The following is a 20,078-nucleotide window of genomic DNA, read 5'->3' on the forward strand; positions in this document are numbered from 1 at the left end:
AATAGCATCTCTGCTGCATTCAGACTATACTGTGTAAATAAAAACCTTGACACTGCACTGTGACAAGCAAAGTCACAGAAGTCCTGTGGTTGGGCTACTTTATCTTCCTAAGAATCTTGTTCATTTGTGGTCTCTGAACTCAAATTCTAGTGCTTTGGTCATAACACAATTTGAAACAGATTTCACAGCTTTAACATAAGGCTTTAGGCTTCCAGTATGTTTAGAACTATTTGCTAGAGCAGAGGATACACTTTATGGGCATCTGCTCTGCAGTGGAAAACAACAGAGCCTCTAAAACCAGAGGACTGTGCCTACACTAGAGTAACTCAACTATTTAACCCCATTGAGAAGTTTAGGCACCATTTTTCCCACATCAACCAAGACATTTGGGCATAGATGCTGCTGCGTACATATTTCACAAGTCTTTTTCAGATTTAGAACATCTCAAAAATGTTAATTTGTTCTATATAGATATGCTGTATTCTTTCTATCATTTGTTTACATCTTCATGGATGCATTTTCCCAGCAGCTGCGGGTTGTACACTGCTCTTGCTTTTCACTTTTACTGATGATCCATGTTGTAAAAGGTGCAAAGCTGAAAGTGAACATTTCCTACTCAAACATCCTACTCCAAGCTATGATCTGAATTGCTGTACTGCCACCTGTTGATAACTGTGACAAAATGTTTTGCTATACACTGGAAATAATACTTATTTTCTTCTCATTTAATTTTCCACTTTTCTGCTTACACATCTGAAGACTTCCCAGTATCCTTTTCTTGTCCAATTGCATTACCACTGTAAGACCACGAAGTATATGTTTAAAAAACCCAGAGTGAAGACAACCAAAAAAAATACTTCAAAAGCAGTTCCTATTTTCTAGACTTCAGAGATGTTAAAAAACACCAAATATGAGGCTTTGGTCAACTCATACAGGATAATCTGTTTTTTTCTTATGGAAGTTTTGTATCTGAAGCTTGCATGTTTCCAGCATATCTGTTGTGTAATTCTTGAACAACTTGCAGTGACAACTTACATAGGATGAAAGGCTTACAAGGGTAGATAAAAATTCTGAAGGAATGAGAGGATGAATACTGATGGCAAGGGAATACGACGTCACTCAGAAAACTATGAAACTTGAGATAAATCACCTGAAACCACACACAATACTGCCAACATACAAATGTTTTGTGGCTAGATTAAGGTCTATATTCCTTTGGATAAGAGCATCTTCAAAGGGTTTACTACATTTTAGCTTGTGTACATGCATTTCACATCATCAGCTGGTTTCTTTTTCTAATGAAATTGAATTAACTCAAGTCTGGCTGAAAGATAAACACTTGGCGTTTGTCCTGATGCTGACTTGCACACTCAAGAAGTAAAGAATTCAGCAGTGAAGCAGATAGGACTGCAGCTATGTGTAATCCAGTTGGTCCTTGGACAGTAACATTCCCAGGTATGTGAGAGACAATAACCTATAATGAATATCTTCAAAACTTTTTATGGAGCAAAGCTGATTACAACATATATTTACATGATGTAGAAAGAGAATACAGATTAAGTTCTCAAAACTCACTGCTGATACCAATTTGCCAACAGATTAACAGTCAACAAAGATAATTTACAACAACTTCCTCTCCTTATCATCTGTACACCAAGCTTGAAACTATCCTCATAATTTGGAACTTAATAAAGTTAGCAGTGAATATGCTTGCTGTTCTTATCACTGTCATTACAAGGGAGTAAGATCACTATTTCTGAATGTATATATTGCTTATTTATCACACTCTGCCTTTAGGCAACCTGCCATCCTTATGTCCAGCAGTCTTGCCTGTGTTGCTTCATTCACAACCATACAAGGGAAACCTGAAAACCTGTTTCACGAACAACCAATTTAGGAATATCAATTCAGGAAAGGCTGTAATCACTTTAACCAATCCCTCGTGCTCATCACCAGCAGAACCAACTCAGTAACACTGCAAATCTCCACTATTTCCAGTGGGTGGCAGTAGGTAACTGCCAGCATCAAAGGGGTTGAGTTTAGTGAAGACCCACACCACTGCACAGATAAGAGCTTCCAGATACTGACAACAATTCGTTTTGCACTGCTAAAAGCTTCCACAATTCAGTCATCTGGCCAAACAATGAGAAACATGGTAAAGCACTACTCAAGGTATCTTGAGCTGCATCACAGCACTTCCAGACACCAGAAGTTGTATTCTGATTACACGACGTGCACACCAGTGAAGGACAGATTGAAGAAAGATTAGAAGATATCAGAAGTAAGCACGGGTTTCAAACAAGGGGAATAACATAGGCATTTTAAATGATCTTACAACAAAGAGCCATAAGTTGCATTTCTTTCTCTTAGTATTTTTCATGTTCTCAGTGTTAAGTTATAAGACTGCAGAAAAACTCACCTTGCTGTGGCTTGGTCTGTGCAAACATTCGCTCTTCCCAGCACAGACTTGCATGGTCCTTCTGATCTGAAGCATCTTTAACAGCTTCCATCTGTTTGGCGTGGGACTCTCTCCTTTCCACTTAGCATGTAAGCTGACCGTATGTTTCTTGTGACACAGGGCCTAAGGCACTCACTGTACACGGCAGTATCTCACGTCACCTTTTCAGCAATAACTATTAATGCCAGTAAAAGGTGTGCAGTGGCAGCTGGAGATGATAGGCAGAGCACTGCACCTACCCAGAGATTTCTGCCATCCAGCAGGAGATGGCCCTGCTATGGTACCAATGACTTCTCTTCAGCTGTTATCTGATGAAGTGGGAACCAGGACTTCTGAGTAGTCAAGGAGGCAGACAGGATGTCAACGCTAATTTTCCCTTTGGAGAGAAAATATGGGTCATTAATCAGCTTTGACCCACACTCTAACACTGCTTCAACATCTTGTGATTGCAGTGCATGACCTGGTCAGCTACCAGAAGACAATTTTTGGACTTCTTTTGATCAGGACTGCACTAAGACTCTGCTAAGATCTCTAGAGAAGGGATGTGCAATAATCAGTTCACACAAAAGCCGTGTTTCTCCCATGTTTCTGCAGAGAGTTCTCGTCTCCGCAGGACTCTCCAAGTCCTGCAGAGACCCTTACACCTGACACATTGCCCTGCAAAGAGTACATTGGTGCCTATTCATTATTGTCATTAGCATGCCATTCAGTGATCATCCTTTCAAGCTGATCAATGCATAGATTGGTGCCCTTCAGAGACGGACTTTGTTACTTTTAGAAATTCAAGTGATTATAGCAGACAAAATATTTTTATGCATATAGATCATAGAATCGTAAGGTTGGAAAGGACCTACAAGATCATCTAGTCCAACCACCCTCCCATTACCATTGCTACCACAAGCCACTGAACCATATCTTGCAGCTCCTCATCCAGGCATCTCTTGAACACTGCCAAGGACAGCAACTCCACCGCCTCCCTGGGCAGCCATTCCAGTGCCTGACCACTCTCTGAGAGAAAAAGTCCTTCCTTATGTCCAACCTAAACTTCCTCTGGCACAACTTGCGGCCATTTCCTCAGGTAGACGTTAATTCCATGAAATATTTTTTTATGTTTTTTCTAAGGCACAGTTCTTCTTTCCAAAGACCAAAGTTACTGTTCTTGAGCAGATTACATTTACTCAGGCATCCACTAGTTCTTTTTTTTTTTTTTTTCCTCATAACATCTATGTGTTTCCCCAGTTTCCTAGATTCTCTGTGGAACCTCTTTAGAACACTGGCTTCTCATTTATCACTGTCCAATCCTCACGTAGCATGGCATCTTCAAGAGAGAGGTTATACCTGCTAGTCAGCAATTCAAATATTTAAGAACTCCTGGGTGAACACTGCCAGCAGCCTGCTGCTGTTTGTTTTAAACTTTGCCTCCAAAACTTTCTTAGCCTCTTCAGTTCCAAAGGACTTTTCAACAATTTCTTCATGAGAAAAGTTACCAACATTCTTACTTTATTCCAAACCTTTTCACTTTTTGTACACAAGTAATTAACTAGCTTGTTTTTGACAGTCTTGTTTATCAGTCTTATTTTTTTTAAATTATATATATATTCGATCATTATTTTACAGAATTCTTGGTCCTGTTACATTTAAAATAAGACTTAGTATTAATTTTAATGATGTTTTCTCAAATTCTTGTACGACCCCTTCCATCCTTACTTAAAACCTTAAACCAAATATAGAATCACAGAATTGCAGGGGTTGGAAGGGACCTCTGGAGGTCATTGAGTTCAACCTCCCAGCTAAAGCAGGTTCCCTATGGTAGGTTACACAGGAAAGCATCCAGGTGGCTTTTGAACACTTTCAGGGAGGAAGATTCCACAACCTCTCGGGGCAGTATGTTTCAGTGCTCCAACACCCTCACAGCAAAGAAGACAGTGAGAGAGAAAGCAAGAATGAAGGTGTTTTATACTACGACAAGCTGAACAGAGGTCAGTACCAGCAAGGAGTGAAGCACACAATAATATATGAGGTTAGCACATCTAGCATTTCATCAAGTTGGGTGGCACTGACTTTTTATGTAAGTAAACAGACCAGTGTAAAGACCAGATCATAGCATAAGAGGGCACCAGGCAACTGAAAACAGAACACAGAACTCCCCACCTCAATTTTTTAAAGAAATAAATCTCTCTAATCCCTAAATGTAGGGAATTAATGTTCAGAAAGATTTACTGGATCAAGCAATAGCGTTCTCATTCCTGAGAAATAATTAACGATCAAAAGTTATAAAGTTGGCTTTTTCAATACAAAAGAAGATAATTTAGGATACAATTACCTCTTTGAATGTAAATCCAACATTTACCTGCAATGGCCTTAGTTCAGTGGAACAGATCAAATCAGTCCTGAAATTAGTTAAGAGGATAATGTCTGCACTGATAGTATTAACTGCAATAGGTTAAAAATAAGGATAAGGAAGATTATTAGAATAAATTAGTAAATCTTAGTTTATGCATCAGGCGTTTCTAAAGCATACTACCATTCTGCTTGAGGACTTCATAAACACCTCATCTAATCATTACTATTATTATCCCTTTCTTTATAAACAGATAAGTAAGTCAGGCACAGAGTCATGACTTTTGCCAAAACTGCATATAAGCTCCATCAGAGGCACACAGTAAAGCAAAATGAAGCTAATGGATTCATTCTAGTCACCTTTGTCAGACAGGTACAAGCATGACACAGAGTATCTACATTCTTCCTAATGATTCACATAGTATTTATGAATGCTTTTCCCAAAAGGATGACACTTCATAGTCAGACAAAGTCAGCACTTGTTAATGCCAAGGCCATTTTTAAAATTCAGGTAGAATACACAATATTTGCAAGGAAGTAAGCAGGAATTTTCTACTAAGTTTTGCTCCGTACTGTATTCATTACCTCTCCTTCCAGCACTGCTTAGTAAGTGGAGTATATAAAAACACAAATAAATCCAGTCAACTCAGAAACATCTGGCTTACCTGCAAATAGCACAGTGAAATTTTAAGACAGTCTGTTGCTGTCTCCCTGCTGTGTTCTCTTTGTCCAGAGATAGTTTTTCAGTTCAAATATTATTTATTATTCAAATATTACTTTGTTCCCTCTTCCTACATTAATCTCTTTCCCAACCCTACTTACCCTCTCCCCCTTAACACTTTCAACCTCTCTTTCATCTATCCTCCTTCTCTCCTTTAGATGAAGCCAGTTTAATGGTGCATGACATCCACAGCTATTTTGGATTAACACAAGGAAAGTCAAAGTATTGGTAAATCTTGCCCTATGATACAACAGGTCATTTATTTCCAGTTCCCACTGCACTTTGCTTTTTATAGAAGGTGAAAATACCACATTTTGTTAAGGAAGCACAGCCAGTCCAGTCAGCACATAGCACAGATGACAAAAGGAGCAATAGGGCAGGAAGCGGTGGAGGGCTCAATGCTCAGCATAGCTCCATGGTGGCACCAAACCAATCCAGGGTGCGCCTTTCCATGGCACAGCATGGCTGCCCTCCAGGTGAGGAGCAGGCAGCTTTTCCTTATCATTCCCTATGGACTTGCTTACTCCATATTTTTCCTTGAATTCTCATTTCTTCTCACATGCTCTTTTAGGCAGCTGCTATGTTCTACCCTCCCCCAACCCCACACCCCCCAGCAAATGCCCCATATACAAAGTTCAGCATCAGAAATTCTTCTTTCTTTCCCTACCACCATCCACTCTTCTCTCTCTTCACTCAATCCCAATCCTTCACCTTAGCTGGCAAGTGTATCTTCATATCTGCTCTTCAAACCTGAAGTGAGTCAGGTTAAAATCAGTCTTGCCCTTCTGGCGAAACAACTGAGTATTTGGGGGGATATTATTATCACTGATCCTTTCCATTATCAGATTTACACCATGGCACTACCAACAGCTAAATAAGTACCAAGTACCAATGCAATGTGGTAGAAACTACTTTTTACGGCATTAAAACTACCGGGTGCTTATTGATTGCTTCAGACTCCTTTTTCACTGTGTTTCACTGAAACTGGGTTGGTTTAATCCAATCCCAGTTCTGCTCCCATTAGCAATCCTCAAACAGTTGCATTTTTGAGGGGGAGCTTGCTTGAAGAGACAAGTTACATTTGATCTGTATCAGTTCTCTGACCCAGACCGGTGCACTGCACAACTTCATGAAGCAGTATGATGGCACAGGCAACCAGAGGAAGTGAACAAGAATCATGCATCAAGATACGATAAGCCCACTCAGCTCAAGGAGCACAGTCTTGTCCTCCTTCAGCATGAATGTTCTTCACTACAGTAAGACTTTCCTCAAAAACATTTTTACAGGGCAAACTCAGAAGTAGAACAGGCTGGGAATTTTTTAGTGAAATGTTTTTCCACTGGAGGATAATAAATCTACTGAAACTGAAACATTTCAACTTTCACTGAAACGATTTGACAAATCTTTCAACAATAACCATTTCCCAGGTCCAGAATTGAACTTCTGTGAAAAAACAAGACAATGTGCACCAGAGCAGACTACTGGTTTCTGGTGTGGGCATTTGACAGGAAAGTGAATGCCGGAGCTGGGTCCCATCCCCACTCTGCTTGATTTGACTTCTGCATTTGGACATGCCCCACCAACATCCCAGAGGAGGTACTTACTTAACAGGCTGTTGACAGACATGGATAATTCTCTTTTTTTCTTTAAATTAAAATTGTTGAAAGCTTGCAACTTCATTTCAGTGTGACATAGGGAAAAAAGGTCAAAACTGAAAAAATAACATTTTTGTAAGGTGGAAAAATATTTTTCAGCTTGTTCTACCTAATTCTCATAAGCTTTCTCTCAGGGTTGAGACAATGCTCTGGCAAATTTCCCAGTCTGATGCATGCACCTTATTTACCCTTTAAGCAAAATCCAGTGGGCGGCATAATTACAAAAGTCAGATGAAGAACAGCAGAGGTATACTGCACAAACAGTAAATCCCATTATGGAATAAAGGAAACTGTAGGCTGAAAAGTCAATAGGAGAACCAAAATGGATAATAATCTCATTAAAACTTCTCCCTCTACAAAAGTTTCCATATGAGTATCAATCAATCAATAACCCATTTCACAATCAAAAGCACCCAAGGTGTTTTCCCAGCCTCCACATATGTCCTTATTTTCCACCAAGATGGAGCACCAACACAACTAATTCACTTAAGTGAAACTGCTCTGCATCAAGTTAGTTATCAGCAGCCACATGACACTGGATATCTCATGCCCTGTTTTTGAGTTAAAGAGTGATTACTTATGCTTTGAAATATATCTTAAACTCCTTTGAACTTTGGACAAATATGAAGCTCCAAATATATGTATTTCATAATTTTAATCATAATATATGATTAAAATTGTGGTCCTTTCTGTTGTTCTGTTTCAATATTGTATGAAAAATGATCCAGACATACATGACCTACAAAACGCCTCACAGCTCATATATGTGCAGCATAAATGTGCTTCAACTCCTATTAGTCCTAGAGATGTGTGATTAAACAATTTATGTAAATGTGCCATATTTCACTTGTCATGGGCATGCTCTTTTACTGCCTATCCAACAGGCAATACTGAATAATTAGAGAGCATCTAATTAGAAAGCATGGGCATTGGAATCAGTGATCTCTGGTGGTCCCTTCCAACCCCTAAAATCCTGTGATTCTGTGATCTCAAAGAGCTAGGACAGTGACATTAAATAAACAGGAAAAATAATATTGTATAACTTCATGAAGTTGGCAGTATTTTACTCATTATATAGTTAGTGCCATTAGCTAAACGGCATTCTTCTTATGAGCACTGTCACCTGTGGAAAAGGATTATAAAAGATCAGGACCATGCTAAACCTCTGTCACTGAAAGCACAAGGAACTGAGCTGAATGAGAACTGCAGGTGCTTCACGCCACAAAGGGATCACAGAGATTAAAATTGTGCATATAACACATACCCATATTCAGCAGACAGATGAGGAAGCACCAGCAGGTGGTGCCCCAGAACAGGTACCACATGAAACTCCTTCGGGTTTGCTGAGCTCCACACCAGAGCTAAGCCTCAGCCGAAATGGCCTCCTCTGCAGAAGCTTCTGCAAGGTGCTCTTACCAGCTCATGTCCCTGAAAATCAGGAGGCGATCATTTCAGTTTCCATAATTATCAATTTCCAAAGTACCCATTCCCTTAATGAAAAAAACACCCCAAACTTTTATTTAAAAAATTAATCACAGGAAAAACTTACAAAGAGCACAAATCCTTTACAAGAAATCCTTCAGAGAATATGACTAATGTACCTGTACTTATAAAATATTATAAAACACTGAGTCAAAGCCTACTCATTTCATTTGTTGTTTTCACAAACTTACAATCATTTTCTGGATGGAAAAAATATAAGACTAGTTTCTGAATACAAGTGAAAGTCCTTTCACTTCTATTTAGAATTCAGGATTCTCAAAAGCACTGCGGTATGAGAGGCCCCACACATCCCTTCTGGCTACAGCAGCAAGAGAAATGCTCTTCAGCACACTGCATGGTGCAACTGATGTTCTCCTAAATCTAGAGAGCTTGATCTTGCTCTAAGCAAGCTTGAGCTTTTCCATCTGCTTCTAATAATGCGCAGAGAATGTCCAGATGCGCGTAGACTTAAAATGAATGCTGGGGCCTTTGCATGTATATATTGTGTCAAAAGGGGCAAACTGTTTTTAGTGTCAGCCACTGCTTGTGTGTATGCAAAAGCATTGGTCACTCTTCCTCAACCCTTTGCTAACACCCCATCACCTGTCCCAGTATGCTCTCCTCCACACCTAGAGCTAGCTCATGTTCTCTTCTCCAGCTCCATTAAGCTCAAGGAACGCTACAAGTAGCATTTGAGTATCTTGCTTTTCAACTCAATGGACTCCAAAAAAGCAGAATATAACTTTTTCTTGGTGCTAAACCATTTCTGGAGATAGTGCTAGTGAAAAGGACAACAAAAAAGAAGTTACAATATTTAGGAGCTTAAAAGGTTTTTGTCTTATAGGCTACTTAAAAACACTGTTTTAAATACTACAAACTTAAATATAAAGCATTCAACTCTTTTTTTTTTTTTTTTTTTTTTTTAAATGCATTGCTAAAAATATCAAAACGAAATATGTCATTTCTTTTTAGGGTTTCTTCCTAAAGTTCTTCTGATGATTCATTCAAATAGTTGTAAGTAAAAATGAACACAACCTTGAAATAATACAACATTTTTCGCTGTCCTTATTTTTGGAAGTGGCAGATCCACTCTTGCTTGCCCTATCAAGTGTATGTCACCACAGACAAACCAAACAGTTGTCCAGCAGGACCAAGAAATTAGATACACTTCATGCAACAGCAACAAAGATTTTATAATAGATGAACTTGAGCTTTTCAAGCCAAATAATGTACAAGCAGCAAAGTCCTACGCAGCCAAAATCAGTGTCATATAACAGAAATATTGGGTAAATTCAGTTATAATTAAGTAGAAGCACTGTTCACTGAAACATACTTAGGATTTCCTCATAGCACCGACATACTGAAAAGAATTGCTATCATTATTTCATGTATAATTAAAGACACCTGCAGTTTAAGTTAGCTGCACTAGGTTAAGCAGTAATTCAATGGCACAAGAGGCAACAAAACCCAAATATTGCTATGAAACTTACATTACCACATCTTCCCATTCCAAGTTCCCAAACTCCAACTTAATGGAGTTGGAGAAGATAACAAGAGCTAGCTCTAGCTGTGGAGGAGAGCAGATTGGGATGGGTAATGAGGTGTGTTAGCAAAGAGCTGAGGAAGTGTGACCAATCCTTTTGCACTCCCATAGTCTGCTGCTATGCTGTTTCAATGTTGCTTACTTAATATGAAAATTAATTGGTCTTTTCCTTCAGTTTAAAACTTAGTTTAAACTCCAGTTTAAAACACAGGGAAATAGGAATTTCCCTGTGTAACAGGGAATTTAAAAAACTTCACAGAATCACAGAACGGCCAGGGTTGGAAAGGGACCTCAAAGATCATGAATCTCCAGCCCCCTGCCATAGGCAGGGCCACCAACCTCCCCATTTTATACTAGACCAGGCTGCCCAGGGCCCCATCCAACCTGGCCTTGAACATCTCCAGGGACAGGGCATCCACAACCTCTCTGGGCAGCCTGTTCCAGCACCTCACCACTCTCACAGCAAACAACTTCCCCCTGACATCCAACCTAAATCTTCCCTCCCTCAACTTAAAACCATTTCCCCTTGTCCTACAGTTATCTACCCTTGTAAAGAGTTGATTCCCCTCCTGTTTGTAGGCTCCCTTTAGGTATTGAAAGGCTGCAATGAGGTCACCCCGCAGCCTTCTTTTCTCCAGGCTGGACAAGCCCAACTTCCTATTTGTAGAAACACGCTTGCTTCCATACAAATGGTAAAACAGCAGGACCAGTATGGCAACATGTTCAACCTCAGAGACTACTGGCATATTATGGATTTTGCTGCTGCCATTTCAGAAGCTCTTTTCACCTATGTCTTTCAAATTCTACAGGAAAAAAGCACCACCTAATCTTCTTTGTAAAATGCACTATGATTTATAATCAACACTGCTGTTCAAATCTCAGTTATTATCTCAAGAATATTGTATCTTAGTTATTATATCAAGAATAGGAAGCTATAAAATCTACCTGTATAACATAAACAGATCATATAATATTAATGTTGAACTATGTGACAATAAACACACGTCCTTTAAAAAAGTTTTTTTCAGGCACAGTGCTACAGCATTAGTGAGCTAGTTGGTTTTTTCCCCTCACCATCATCCATTGGTTACCTCACAGAAAAAATTACCTCTTTTCACTTTTGCAGTTTCCAGTTTTAATATTAAATTAGACAGCCTGTTATTTTAAGCTCCCCACAAGTAAAAGAATAATCTCTGGATAGAGGTGAGCACAAAATTTAACATGTCTACACATTTAATAATATTAAAGATGCTTTTGCTAACATTTGTGTTGAGTATTTAAGCTTCCTGTTTAACACTGGAAATTTGTCTCCCCCAGAATTTGGTTTCACTCTTGGTTTTTCTCTTAGGCATTTAAATAGAATCTTCTATCATTTTTGTTTGGCCACACGCTAAGGTATTTGGAGGCACAGTAATAAAACTGTTCTCTGAGAAAAATTGTAGAACATAACATAGCTCATAAAACATTCCTCCAGTTTCTCTGAATGTGGAATCTGAACATAAAGATTTTCACAGATTTCAGACTATGTTATTGTTCAAGCAGTAACTGAAGAATTAAGTCTCAAAGACAAATTTAACGAAGGGATTTTCCCCTTCTTTCCTAGGCAGTACTCACATGTACAATAGATGCTAGCAGTCAATTACACACTCCCTAGTTCCAACTCTCAGTAAATCACAGGATTTGAAGTAAAAAAAACAGAACCAAAGACAACCCAGCCACCTACTTGCAAGGAAGATTCACAGGTTTCCTTGCTAGGACTAGGGTCTGACTCGTGGATTGTTGTTTTTTTTTCTCCCCTTTTCCTAATCTACAACTACACAGAATCTCCCACACAACAAATCAAGAAAAACAGAGTAAATTCAATAGCTGTTAGTGAGCTAGTGAACTACTTATCAGCACACAAGTAACACAGAAGCCACTGATAAGAATTTACATGGGAAAAAAAGTCAGCATTAAGGAAAATCATTGTAATACAAAGCACACTAAAAGTAATGTAATTAACAGAAGACCTAGGCTGGGAAGGTAGCTGTAATGCCTTTCTAGCCTATAGCATCTGTATGAGCTACTGCTATGTCAGTCTGAGAAAGCCTGCCAAGGAGCTGAAGATATATACATACATATGGTTGAAAAGGCACATTTATGGGCAAACTCAGCATGAGAGAAACTTACAGCACTCCCAGCACAGTGTTATTCTCCATACATGTAAAATCAAGCAAGCATTCCCAGTAGACAAACAACAATCTCACACTCCAGACAGTGTTGCTGTGGAAGAGGTTTGGTAGCCAGGCTAAAAAACCCCACCTTCTTTTCTCTACCGTCACTGCAAGCTGTAAGGTGCAAACAGGATAATCAACCACATTCTAGACGTGGTTTGCAAACCAGGGGGTAAAGGTAATGAAGTACTAAGATTTCCTTGGGAACAAAAGAAAACTTCATCTGTAGCAGTAGATTTTTTTCATAACTACTTACTACTACCGTTAAAGCCCAAGTGCGTTATTTTATCACCATTTCCGGGGGGGGAGAGAATTAGAGTCAAAATTAAGATATATTTATATGGTAGTTATAAGGTTATATATTAGAATGAAGCAAAATGCTAATGCAAAGTACTTCTTTGTTCCTATGAGATCAGAATTAGGACTGGATTATTCAGAAGGAGGCATAAAGTTCCCACAAACGTAGTGGTGAAATTTCATTTTCATTTATTCATGAGGAAAACTGAAGAAGGGCTCAACAACTTCCCCAGGTAACAGGGAAGGCAATCTAATTGTGAGAATGACAACATGGGAGTTTCTAAACCACATCCCTGCTTAAAATCACATTTCACCTCACCAGGCAATCCTACAAAAACCTGTCAGGATTGGACAGAAAGGAAGAAATTACTGTATAGTCATCTAGGAGAAGTGTTAGACTACATGCCTAACTGAACAGGCACGAGAGGAAAAACCCTGAATTACCACAAGCAGGGATATACCATACACTACAGGGGAAACCCCTGTGTTCTATGTATGAATTGCTTTTGTTAATAATGAAAATATGACCTAAACCACAAATGGTATTCTGCATTTATTCTGACAAACATTTTAATTAAAAAGGTAGAAAACGAGGGGTCACACTGGTTATTCTTCTTGCACTGTATCTCAACTTCAGACTTGCCACATTAGGTTTGTGAGGTACCTGCAGATCCATTTTTAGCATGGAAAGACAATACAGTATTTGAAATAAGCATTCTAAACAAAACAGTATTTTAGACCATTTTCTTTGTGTTTAATTCAAGCAAGAATGAAAAGCAACCAGCCAAACAATAAAACAAACCACAACATCCTTCAGTGTACTAGAGCTACCTTCATTACTTGAATCAGCCCCTGGTCCTTCCCTCATTCACTTTTTTCTTGCCTCACATTTGGTTGTGAAGCCACAAGAACCACCTCACCTCATGAAAGTCCTTGAACACAGGGTCCTCACTGTGATCCCTACGTGCCACCATAACTTAAGTTGTAAAGTATAAGCAACATGAAGGAGAGTATCATTATTATTATTATTATTATTATTATTATTATTATTATTATTATTTCAAATAGTGCAGGAACATAGCTGCAGGGAAAACCTAGTCTCTACATGTTATGGTGCTTACTATGAATCAAGTGTCAATTATATCTTCGGAAAATGTAGCCTCTATGATGAAACAAACCTATGTCCACTGTCTTCTTAAAACATCTCATTTGCATACTGCACACCATACTCTAAATGAATCTTATGAAATTGGTCATTAAATAGAATCATAGAATCACAGAATCCTTAGAGTTAGAAGGGACCTTTAAAGATCATCCAGTCCAACTGCCCTGCAATGAAAAATGACACACAGCTAAATCAGGTTGCCCAGGGCCTTATCCAGCATCGCCTTGAAAGTCTTCAGGGATGAGGCGTCAACCACATCTCTGGGCAACGTGTTCCAGTGCCTCACTACCCTCCTGTAAAAGACTTTTTCACTACACCCAATCTAAATTTACCCTCTTTAAGCCTGAAGCCATTTCCCCTCGTTCTATCATCATAGACCCTGCTGAAGAGTCTGTGCCCTTCTTTCCATTAACTCCCCTACAGGTATTAAAAGGCCACTAATCAGGTCACCTCAGAACCTTCTCTTCTCCAGGCTAGACAGCTGCACCTCTTTCACTCTGTCAAGACTGAGGGAGATCTGCAACAGTGTTTCATTTCACAAGCAAATGTATGAAATTTTAAGCACTGAAAGATTCAAGGAATCTCTACCTGAAATTTGATTCAAATTTTCTTTCAAATGCTATTTCTATTTAAACGCTATTACTATTATCTCATATGGCATCAACTTGAATTTACCAAAATAATAGGTTTTCTCCATGAAACTAGCAGCTCAGTTGAAATTTCAGTTTAAAAAGTGGGAAGACAGTAAGTAGACTTGTCACAAATTTTGAAAGGTTGAAGCCTCAACTGGTATTTTTCAAAGAAATGCTATTTTTCATTTGGGAAAAAAATGCAAAACAAACTAATCAACTACTAATCTATGATTAGATTGAGTCTCTTCCAACTCAGAATAGTCTACAATTCTATCTGGACACTTTGTACTCAGGATATTCTATGATTCTGCAACCTTTTGTAAACACGTCACAGCATTTCAAAAAACACACAGTGGAGACCATACAGCTCTCTGTTACACAGTATTTTCTAGAGAAGTTGAGTCACATTTGTTAAGTGATCGTCCACATGAAGCAGAATCACAATTGCTCTAACATGACAGTCACTTCTAACGCTTTCGGCAGCTACTGAAGTAAGAAATTTGGCATAAGATTTACAAAAATGGAAGAAAGTAGGTGCAGTATTAGGACAAATCATAAAAGTCAATAGCTCTTTTTCAAATCTCCACAGAGATAACATGGAAAAGATTGAAAAAAAACTTTTGAAGAACTATGTACAACAAAAAGTACTATAGAGATTTGTCATTAAAATAATAGCAAACATCTTCCAAGAGTCTAACGACAGCATTACATGTTTTTTCCTACAGCCTCAGCCTTAAACAAAGGCAATGAACAGACAAATATGGTACCAGTTTCAAGCACTCTGTACCTGTGTAATAATCCTATCTGAAATCCTGAAGTGTCTGAAAGAAGTGCATTCTACTTCTATTTACAGTATTAATTAATATTTTGCATCAGATCACAGCCTTCTGCTTTACCATTTTTGTACAGGTGAAAGGTATATTTACAATATCAGCTTACTGTTTTTCCCCCACTCTACTCTCCTGTCTCAGGTTTACATCTGCTGCGATGTCACCTTTCAGGAAGCATCACCCTAACATCTGGATATAAACGTCAGGTCCATTCCATCGGGATGTCAGCTCATGCCATACAGAAAACCATGATAAGGTAATTACAGTTTAGTAAGCTCTAATCATCTTCATACTGATAGTGACAGGTACTCTCTGTAGTTAAAAACAGAACTTAACTGATCAAACATTCACTGTTCCTCACTCTACTTCATGGATGCCAGGCTATAATGGGTGTTGTACACTACTAACACTTTACAGCAAATTTAAAAGACATTTTTCTTAAAAGTTTTAAAACTCAACAGGTACAAAATGACATGCTCAAGGCACGCTCTGCTCCTACTCACTTATATGAAAGCCTGTGTATTATGAGAACACTTATTTGGGTCTGAATGGGGCAAGAGAGCACAATGCTTACTCTCTCAAGTATTTGGTTATGGAATATATGACTGAAGTTGCTATGATGCATTTGACACCAACAAATCACTGTCAATCTTTCCCTCAGCAAGATATGGAAAGTAAAAAGTACAGTAATTTGAATAATGTGGGAAGACCAATACCCAACCAAATTTCTCCATCTCTTTTGATTCCACTGCCAAATTTGTCAATTAGAAATTCCAGAAAGCAAGTGAGAACTCCGCACTAAAACTTATCTTTGCCTTCCACAATACAGTCTATTGACTTTTGTATTTAGCTATTGAAGAGAGAAATCATTCAGAATAAGTCTAGACTGTTGCAAAACCTGTGTGCAATTTCAACTCTTTGTGGTTAATAGATTTCTCATATTCTATCAAGATTACAAAAATAAAGTGAGACTAGAATAAAGCCTAATCAGATCACTGTGGTCCTTTCAGAAACCTCTAATGACATGTTCAAAGTTTCAGTTTCCTGAAATTTTTATTACTGATCTGCAAACGTGAATGCTCACATACAGATGTACTGAACTTATGGAGCAAATGACTTTTTGGTATTTGGATATCGTAGCCTGCTTTGATGAAATTCCTTCTGTAGCTTTCAAGGGTGCAACTTTTCTTGTGGAAATCACAGTCCTTCTGCTACTGTGCTGTTCAGTCTTGTCTCTACAAAAACTGCTTCCATAGCCACAGAAATTTAAAGACATCCTTGTCAAAGTCCAGCAAACTTCCGAGGTGACACAATTACCACCCAAACCCTACTGAACACAGTTTTTCTAGGGATTACTTAAGAGTGTATTCCAATGTAATAAAAGAGCACATTCTCTCCTTTAGGGTTTATAAACTTAATAAAATGGATTTGGATTTCATTTGTCATGCCTGAATATTATTTTAATATAAGAAAACCAACATAATAGTGCATGCATTTGAACAGTAAGTGTATTCTGAGTCTGCATGTTTCTTGTCCCTCGTACCATTTTGTCAAGAAAGTACTTTCTACTGGTTTGAAATTTAATATTCCCAGTCTCCAAAATGGCTTAGTTCTCCAGAGAATTACTCTTCCCATTCCAACACAAGTCTTGGAAAAAAACTTGCTTTACCAAGATCTACCAATTTTTCAAGGCACTTCATGATGTTCTTTAGGCATTAAAGAATTAAGAGTATAGATTCTGACTTCAGCATTTAGACCAAGTGATGGCTGGGAGCTGATATGGTAGCTACACTAATCATCCAGATCACAACCTAGCTAGAATGCGCAGCATCTCCTTTCCAGCCCACGCAACTACATTTCCTTTCTGAGAAAACCAAGGTACAGGAGGAAAAGTGACGCACATAAATGTCTTGCATGGTTTGAGGTCATGATGTGGCTAGGGCACACATGCAGGTCTAGAGGCATGCATTCTTTTAAAATTACCACAGGACTTAATATATGATGTATAATCTCTGTATAACTTTCTACTGAGGTAGCTGTCATTTTTTTACATAATTTCTACTTTCCCCAGAAGTAGCTGCAAAACATATCGTAGATACTACTGTCCTGCACTGATGAATTGCTTGGTAGTAGTCATCTTTAAGCCTTGTGTAACTATGAGGATACATCCTAGCCTTATGTTCCAGCTCAGCGCCAAAACTCTCCCCTTTGTTTGCACAAAGGTTCAAATAACACTACACAGAGCTAACTAACTCAACTACTTCACAAGAATCACAAGAATCACAAGGTTGGAAACAACCTATAAGATCATCCAGTCCAACCGTCTCCTCATCACCACTGCCACCACTAGTACTAAACCATATCACGCAGCACGTCATCCAGACGCGTCTTGAACACTGCCAGGGACGGTGACTCCACCACCTCCCTGGGCAGCCATTCCAGTGCCTGACCACTCTCTGAGAGAAAAAGTTCTTCCTTATGTCCAACTAAACCTCCTCTGATACAACTTGCGGCCATTACCCCATGTCCTGCTCATTGCATGGGAGAAGAGGCCAAATCCCTCTTCACCACAACCTCCCTTCAGGAGGTTATAGAGTGCAATGAGGTCTCCCCTGAGCCTCCTCTTCTCCAGACTGAACAATCCCAGCTCCCTCAGCCGCTCCTCATAAGACTTGTGCTCCAGACCCCTCACCAGTTTTGTTGCCTTTCTCTGAACACACTCCAGGATCTCAACATCTTTCCTGTAGTGAGGGGCCCAAAACTGAACACAGTACTCGAGATGCGGCCTCCCCAGTGCTGAGTAGAGGGGGATGATCACCTCCCTGCTCCTGCTGGCCACACTATTTCTGATGCAGGCCAGGATGCTGTTGGCCCTCTTGGCCACCTGGGCACACTGTCGGCTCATGTTCAGCCGAGCATCAACCAACACCCCCAGGTCCTTCTCTTCTTCACACTCATCCAGCCACTCATCCTCAAGCCTGTAACGCTGCATGGGGTTGTTATGGCCAAAATGGAGGACCCGACACTTGGCCTTGTTGAACCTCATCCCATTCACCTCAGCCCAGCGGTTCAGCCTGTCTAAATCCCTCTGAAGGGCCTCCCTACCCTCAGGCAGATCAACACCACCTCCCAGCTTGATATCATCTGCAAACTTGTTGAGGGTGCACTCAATCCCCTCATCCAGGTCATCAATAAAGATATTAAACAAGGTCGGCCCCAGTACTGACTTCTGGGGGACACCACTTGAAACGGGTCGCCAGCTGGACTTCACTCCATTCACCACAACCCGCTGGGCACGGCCCTCTAGCCAGTTCCTTACCCAAAGAAGTGTATATCTGTTCAGACCACAGGCAGCCAGTTTCCCCAGAAGAAGCCTGTGAGGGACCGTGTCAAAGGCTTTGCTGAAGTCTAGGAAGACTACATCAACAGCCCTTCCTTCATCTGTCAGACTAGTCACCCAGTTGTAGAAAGAGATGAGGTTGGTCAAGCACGACCTGCCTTTCACAAACCCGTGCTGGCTGGGTGCTGGCTGGTCACATCGGTCTCAGCTCTAGATTTTAGACATGATAACCTTATTTCAGTCCCACAAACGCCTGCTCCTGCACCTTTGCTTTGCTGCATTTTATTAGTACTCAGGTAAAAGTGACACAGATCCCTTTTACTATCCCTTTTAGCAAAAGGCTTTCTCAGCCCAGGAAACAAGGAAAGCTAGGTCATAGAGAAGCTGCAAAAGAGCTAAACTTGTGAACAAAGGAAGGAAAAAAAAAATCATAGGAAAACACACACTATTTCCTTCCAGAAAAGGAGTAGGGAATGACCTCCATGCAGCTGTGGAAATCTCCTGTATGAATCTATCAACTTTTCTAATGACATGGCAGCAAATACCCTGCAACAGCATGTTAACAACTGTCCAAATAGATAACAAATCAAATCCAGCATGGAGGCTGTTTCCAAAAGCACCCCTGTGCCTAAGTTGCTGCTACCCTAAGGGCTTTACGAAAAGACCAAAATGATTACTCCTAACCTCAGAGCACATTGGAAATCATACTAAAAAAGTTAAAGTAATTGTAAATAACTTTGGCAGACCTTTCAGTAGCCTTAAGATAAATAAGACATTTATTCCACATCAAAAAGGCATCCAAGGAAGAAGGATCAAAAGAAATGACCATAAATGCATAAGTACCTCTACAGCTAGAAATGACCACAGTGAAACGAAACTGCTGAAATAAGGTGACAAACAGAAATTATGGTGGTTTGGTAAAATTAGAAAACACCACCTCCCATCTTTTTGTTGCCAAAATGATCACATTTATGATTACATAAATAATGATATTTATTTTATCTGGTGTTTGATTTATCAAGATTTGGGGTTGCCTTTTCCAACTCTCAGCACTAGTATGATACAAGCAGTCACATGACATTGAGAATGACCGAACAAAGATGATTTAACATTAGTTAATTCAAAGGAATCTTAATGAGGAAGGTATAATTTGCATCATATCAGAAATGCATAATGTGGTGGTCCCTTTCAGTCAACATATGAGAAGTACTCCAGAATGCAAGTCATACAAAGAACAGCTAAGAAAAATTACCTTCTGCCAGCTCTCCAAAAACAGCTGGATGAAATTTCAACTTCCATATCATCTCATTATAAAAAGATGTTCATTTTGAAAAGCTCATCAGTGCGCTTATAGAACAACAAACAAACTCAACAACAAACCAAACACTCCCTGAACATACAC

The sequence above is a fragment of the Lagopus leucura genome, unplaced genomic scaffold (assembly GCF_019238085.1).
Source record: "Lagopus leucura isolate 7727_CA_CO unplaced genomic scaffold, USGS_WTPT01 Super-Scaffold_100004, whole genome shotgun sequence".
Classification (NCBI taxonomy): domain Eukaryota; kingdom Metazoa; phylum Chordata; class Aves; order Galliformes; family Phasianidae; genus Lagopus; species Lagopus leucura.